The following is a 7,913-nucleotide window of genomic DNA, read 5'->3' as shown; positions in this document are numbered from 1 at the left end:
TGTATATGATTGAGCTTAAAGTATCTACACACATAGTATAAACTTAAAACTAAATTACCCAAGCTATCTTGATCTTAAATTTGAGCTCATCTTGGTAAACTTTGCGGATGAATCTTGATCTTGGATCTTAACTTGAAATGTATTGCTTCACTCTACTATTCCTTCCATCCTCCAATGGATATGATCATGAATGCTCGATTCCATCCAATCTCCAACTATGTTTAGAGTACCTAACAAAACAAATGCTAGCACTCGACACACAATGTTAGGAATTGTGTATAATCATCAAAACAAGATTAAGGAGTAGGCTCATAACCATGAGGCTAACAATCACCCCTTTTTTTATGATGACAAACATTCTACACAAAGAGTATATAAAATATGCATGATATCAAATGAATATACAATTTATAATGCTCATACATAAAAAAAACAAAAGTAATATATACTCACAATATACATGTTTCTCCCCCTTGTCAACATCAAAATGGGGACGAACAATATGATTAAGAAGAGGGCGAAAGCTCCCCCTAACAAAAAGCACAAGTGAGTATAAACAAAAATAGGGAAAGGTTCCCCCTATCAAAAAGCACTGTAGAATATATACAATAATGATCAAAGCAAACATATGTGAGCAAGAATGGATGTAAAGTATGCTAAACACAACTCACTTACAAAGATAGACCAAGTGAACACATATACATGTGTCATGAAAAGAGAGTATCACAAGAGTCTAAAAATAAATATATATTAATAAAATATATATCAAAAATAATTCCAAAAATAAAATCAAGCATTGAAAGTCAAAAAGATTTAATCAATGTAAAAAAAAATTATAAATCATCCAACAAAAAACATGATTGATTGAGAGTACGTATACATGTATCGTTATGTAACATAATGTCTCAATATATGAACTAAAGAATGTCTCAATAAAAGTAGTATATATAGATTTATGAAATTTAAAGAGTGGAAAAACATAAGAATGATGAAAAAAGATTTTTAATTAAAAACAAAACATGAGAACCATGAAAATCATGACAATCATGAAAGTCCAAAAGAAAAAACAAATCAACCAAATGAAATCATAAATCAATCAATTAAACCATAAAAACATAAAAACAAACAAATATTAATTTTTGCCATATTTGATAAGAAAACAAGAGAGACAACCATATCAAGCTCTTGAGCTTGTTACAATCCATATAAACATTTAGAAACCAGTAAACATGATTTTAAAATAAATAACCAATAAATTTAGGGGGTTGCTTAAACACAAACCTCTCGTCAAAATCAAAGTCAATAAAATGAAAACTAAAAAATTGACCAAAAAAATTTATTTTCATTTATAAAAATTTTGAAACATGTTTTTTAAAACTAAGAAATGAAAAATAAAAATACTAAAAATCTTGGTTTAAAATTAAAAAGATTTTGGCACCCAAGCATTCTTGGTGCCAAAAGATTTAGGGACATGACCCCTATCATTTAAACTCAAAGCCTTAGGGTTATGAATCCATTTGGGCGTATTTAGTACACTAACACGATCAAAACAAAAATCATACACATGACCTCTCCGATTGCAATATGTGAAATAAAAGAGGGCCATTTATTTTTGTGGACCATATGGATGTGCACGGGAAATATTTGCAAACGTGAATGGTCTTTTAAAATCATTTTGTAAACGTGAAAATCTTTTTAAATCAAAACAAAATTTGGCCAAATGACCAAATCGACCATAATGATCATATTTAAACACACGAGCATCCTTATAATTAACAATGGGTGCATGTGTATGTGCAAAATGTGATAATGATGAAACTAGATGGGATGCATAATTATGATTTTTAATTGTTGGTTTTTGTACATCATAGAAAAATTTAGCTAAATGGCCTTTACGACTGCAAATAGAACACTTATAAACTTTGCTATATATGTGTGCATAATGAGTGGATGGTTTTGATTTATTTGCACTAGACTTGGCACACATATCCACAAGCTTCTTATGTTTATCAACACATGAAGTTAGAGTTGAGTCTAAAGATGAAATGCAATTGTTCAAATTTTTCAAATCATCATTAGGCATATTAGCATTGATATTTGAAGTAGAGAAAACATAGTTGTTAGCAAAAGAGCTAACCTTATTTTTCATATTTTCTACTTCTAACATGACATTTTCTTTTTCATGAGATAAGCTAGATATAGAAGATGTTAACTTTTCATTTTCCAAACTTAACATGTCATTGTTTTCTTTAATGTTACATTCTCTTTAACATGTTAAGTTTGGAAGCTAGCAACTCATGATCGGATTTTAGATTAACATACTTGCTTTTTAAGTCTATAAAATTATTATGCAACTTAGTGTAGGCATGCATTAATCTATCATATGCACAAGCAAGTTTATTAATAGATAATTCACTATCGAATTCCGAATAGCTTACCACACTAGGGCTATCGCCTAGTGGCCATGTGCAAGATGATGATGCTCTAATAGAACTTGAAGAGTAAGCCGCCAAAGCTTGTCGGATCGCCTCCAAGTTCCCTTAATGTGCTTCTATGAATTTCCATAAAGTGTAAGCACTATCAAAAGAATCAAGCTTGTTAGATATAGATGAATCAAATGCATTTAATAAAAATTCTAACACAAGTTTGTTCATAGTAAACATCTTCTTACCATTTTTTACTCTACTTGGATTCCTCCAAAGTGGGCAGAATATAAGCATGATCAATAACTTCCCACAAATAAATATTTTTAGATCTAACAAATAACTTAAATCTAAAACACCATTGAGCATAGGAGAAAGCATTGAATTTAAGAGAAACACTAGGATCATAGCCTAAACAAGATGCTTCATATCCATGATAAATATATATGTAAAAGTAAGATACAAATGAAATTAAAATAAGATAAGCAAAAATATAAGAATAAGGTATCTTTAACTCAAGGTGGTTAAGCCACAAATCAAAGAATACCAAGCTCTGATACAATTTGAAAGCACCCTAGAGGTGGGTGAATAGGGTGTATGCTAATCTAATCTGATTTAATTCAAATTTAAAACTTACTAATGCAATATCCTAGTAATGGGATACACAATGAGATATATACAAGGATATACAAACAAGAATAAACAATATAGTGGGCGAAATAAATAATGAGACAAGGCGATATAAGATGAACACAAAAATAAGTGCGTTAATGACAAACACAAACACACAATATGATCACGGAGTTCGGTCAACGCTTGACCTACGTCTCAGCTCCTCACCTCGAGAAGATCTCCACTATATCAACACATCATGTTTGAGAAGCTAGAACTACTCCACACAATCTTGGTTTTCTAGCTCACCTAAAACTCTACAACTCTCACAATGTAATCACACTCTACACCTTCTAAGTATTGGTCTCTAGCCCGTGTACTCTTCCTCAAGTGCTCGGATTTATAACCTCTCTAGGCTTTACTATCAACGCCACTCCTCTTGGAATCGACCACGTCTCTCACCACACACTCTTCTCGGTGTACAAGTGTATTACAAAGTGATCTCACAATTAAAGCTCAACAAAAATGGTTTGTTCTCTAATACAAGATGAGAACTAAGTTAGGCTCACTCAATCACACCACCAACCTAATTTACACAATGTATGAAATACTTTAAGCTCAATGGTTGTGTGTGTAAACAAAGAGTATCAATAAAATCAAACTAAACCCAATATTAAAATCTAGCTTATGGAAATGATAATCAAACATATAAATAACTAGAGATTGAGTTTAGAAAACTTCTCCAAAGATAATAAAAGTGAAAGAGATGAGATGAAAGCCCAAATACGAATGGATGATCTCTTCCTCTTGTAAAAATCTCTTCACAATCAAAACTTGTAAACACACATATGTTTTCGTCGAAAGTTGTTTTCATTGTCGATTCCATTAAAACTTAAATCATTTACAGAGATTTACAATGAAAAATAAACAAATTACAACTCTCTTGGAAAATAACACAGAAATCATTTATCGACTCCTGTTTTATGGGACTTTGCCCGTACTGGGAGTGCTTTGACTTGTGGACCACCGAATCATAGATTGTGAAGGGATTTAGAGATTCTTCCTTCGTTTATCGAAGTAGGAATTTAAAGTGAATATCTTATCGATGTAAGATGTTCATGTAGGCATCGAAAATTACCTATAGGTCTCCACGAACAGCTCAGTGTTAAGGAACGATGATGAATGTCACTATCCGGTTCACAGGAGTTCGATTGATGTCGATGAACGATTGAAGTGAATCGACGAACTACGTGAACTAACGAAGGCACGGGTTAATCAGGAGCCCCACGATGTTTACAAAAGGAACAATGACCTTCGTGTCTCATTCATTCAACAGATGATCTAACCATCGAAACTGATAGAACTCCTCGTCAGCTTTCCAACGCATTTCGAATCACTCAAATCCGAATTCGGACGAAGAATTTACAACGGAAGTGGATGAATACACCTCAATGGAGTGTCTCGGACCAACGAGACACCCTAGGGTGTCTCGGCCCAAACCGAGACACCCTAGGGTGTCTCGGATCAAGTGGAGACACCCTAGGGTGTCTCCAAGTCAGATTTGGGCCTTAAGATTGTTTTAACCGCTCCGCAACCCCTCAAGCCTATAAATACAAACCTTAGGCCTCATTTTTCGAGATCTGGAATTTTGGAGAATTGGCGAAGCCCTGTCGGACTGAAGAGTGATCAAGCACTTCACCACAAGAGAGTTCTTCGTCAGATCTACATCACCCGCATCCAATCCTTAGTATTATCCCATTGTGGTAATTCTAAGAAGAGCAATTATCTCGCTTCGTCGAGATAAGCGCTTCAGTTTCTAAATCTCTTCACGGATCGACGAAGCTCTAGATTTGATCTGATTGTCAGGTAGTCCACGGATATCGACATCCCCGTCACAGGCTAAAGACCCACGCAAGCAAGAGACGACGAACGGATCTTATGTTTATTTTCAAGAAAGTTGTAATCTTTTATTCTTTTGTTGTTTGAATTCATTTGTAACGCTTAAAGTTTAATGAAATCAATGACTAAGGAAACTTTCGACGAAAACAAACTGACGACCACAGTGGGAGCTAATAGCCTCGCTGCCGAGGCTATCGTGACGCAACCGGCATTCAAGATCCGGGTGAATGAAGAGATCGAATATGAATTCGATCAACAGAAGTTCGAAGAGTACCTCTCTTCTTCCTCCTCCAGATCCGCCTCTCCAAGCCGGCGCAAGAAGGCATCCTCTTCCAGATATGTTCGTGGGACCTCCGGCTCAAAGATCCAAGATCCCCTCGCCGTAACTGCACTTACTCCCCGCGACGCTCCTATGGCGTCAAACGTGGTCGAAGCTACAGATCCAGATCTCCCTTCCGCCACGAAGTCAACTGCTGAAGATGTTCCAACCTTGTCAAAGAGGGCGCACCAAATACGGTGTCAACGCCTTGCGCGACAACTGGCCAAGGCCGCAGAATCGATGGATAGAATCCGCTACAATGAGGATCTAAAGTCTAGACAGCGCCAAGATCAACAACGACAAACAGCCAACTCCTCCTCCAAGACAGAAACGAACGAATGGGTTCGTGTCAAGAGGACTCGCTCAACCATCGAAGAGCGAATCAAGAAACGCCGCGCATTGCTTGCGCATGCCCGAGTCCTTCTGCAGAAAGTGGAAGAGATGCAGAAAGAGGAGACGGTCAAGAAGCCGTCTAGACACAAGCAGGTGTGGGTGCCAAAGGCAAAACCGACGCCTAAGACAAAAGTGGACGGAGTTGCCGTCCAACCTTCTTCAAATCAAGATGCCGTTTCCCCTCCTCCCGCACCTCCGGTAGAGCTAGGTAAGAATGGGGGTCCTCCATGATCCAAAGTTCCTTTGAAAGGTCGCCTCGGTCCTTTACCAGAAAATCGAGGTAAGGCACCTGTCAAGGAGCGATTGGGACCTTTGAAAGGTCCCCAAACAATGAACCAGACTGGGGGTCATGCTAACCCCCCCAAGAAAAACAACAGAGGGAAAGCCCCGGTTACCGACCGCATTGGATTGCGGGTTGAAGTTCAAGAACCCGTTAAGTTTTCACGCTCACAAAAGCGTAGACTTGAACGAGCAACTTTTGAAGATGCTAATAAAGCATCATATCCCCAGAGGGAAACATATCCGTCTGACGATGATGGTGTTATACCTGGGAGGTTATGCCAGTACTCTATGGGTTGCTCTAGTTATCAAACTGACGAGTTGTACTATAGAGCCAGGGGTGCGGGTTAGTCTCGAAAGAGAGACGCTCAAGACACAGAGTCTCACTGTCCGTGTACCAACATAATCAAGGCGGTATTGTCAGAATGCTGCTGTTCTAAAGCCCCAAGGAGAGTTTCGGTGTTCGAGAGAATTTCCACCGGAACGTCCAAGACCAAGCCTAGGCGTTTCCGACGAAGAAGAAGGATAGTCGAAGACGGAGAATTTCCGAAAGTCACCACTAATATGACCAGCAAAAGGGCATCGACACGGGATAATCCCGAGTCAATTCCGCCAGTACCCCGGTATCTAACTCGTCTACAGTCTGGAACCATTACACGAGAAACTTATGGTAGGGTTCGGACGAGATTACCGTCTGAAGATGAAGAACCAGATGTCTGCTCTGCGATTGCATCGGACAACACGGTATCCAGCGAGGGACAACCCAGTGAGGCACTCATGATAAGTGAAGAACAAGTAACCAAGATGCTTAAAGATGCCCTGACTAAGCAGAAGGAAAGTTTCAAGTTCGATATGGAGATGGCCATGCAGCGGATGAGAAAGATGCATGACCAACAAATCGCGGCACAGACAACTCACCAAGGGGAACCCAGTCGTCGCAATAATCCGAATCAAGAGGAGAATGAACGGGAAGAGGATAATGTCAACATAAATATCCCTCCTATCAACAACAATAACGGAGGCGGTCCCTCAGAGGATAATGCGAAAGAGGACCACGTCACCTCTCTCCAAAACCACTCGAAGACAGATACGAGTGAAGACAAGAAAATGAAGGACTTGGAGAGCAAAATCAATGTGTTGATGAATGCTCAAGAAGTGAAGAGGTCCGGCATACCATGTCCATACCCAAGGGAATGGGAATCAATTCCATATCCGGCAAAGTTCAGTTTAATCAACTTTACGCCGTTTGATGGAAAGGGTTCCCCTACCCAATACTTAATATATTTTAAGTCTCACTTAGGATGAACCCTTAATGGTGCGGTCATTTGTTGGCACTCTTCGCGGAGCGGCCTTCGATTGGTATCGTCGCCTCAAGCCGGGGAGTATTAGCAGTTGGGATGACATGGAAGATATGTTTCTGACGAACTTCTTCGACGACGACACCGAGATTTCGATCGGCACACTATTTGACGAGAAACAGAAAAATGGTGAGACGGTCGAAAACTTCGTGAAGAGATTCCGAAACAAAGCAATGAACTGCAGGAATCCAGTCAGCGAAGACTTTATTCTCGAGACTTGTCACAATAATCTTTCATTGGACATCCTCGAAGCTATGGGAATGGCACCACCGAAGACCTGGAAGGACTTAAAAGTGCGAGGAGAACGAGCCGAGCGATTCCTTAAGAGGAAGAAAGCAGAAAGAGGTCAAACGGCGAATAATGCTCCACAACAAAACTTTGTCCCTAAGGGTAAAGGAAAAGCACAGGCGAATGCGGTAGACGTGAACCAAATGTTCGAAGTACAAGCACAACCGCAACAACAACAGAAAGCGCCTCAACAATCAAGGTGGCAACAACAACCTCAGAAACAGAAGGCTTCGGAACCAAAATTCCTGAAGGTCTACTCGTTCAAAGAGGATGAAGTCCCCGGTATCTTCAAATACCTTATAGAGAACAACAAAATCAAACTGCCTCCGGTCCAGGATCAAG

Source organism: Asparagus officinalis, chromosome 4 (genome assembly GCF_001876935.1).
Source record: "Asparagus officinalis chromosome 4, Aspof.V1, whole genome shotgun sequence".
In the NCBI taxonomy this organism is placed as follows: domain Eukaryota; kingdom Viridiplantae; phylum Streptophyta; class Magnoliopsida; order Asparagales; family Asparagaceae; genus Asparagus; species Asparagus officinalis.
The sequence above is the reverse complement of the archived record's forward strand: the minus strand, read 5'-3'. Positions refer to the sequence as shown.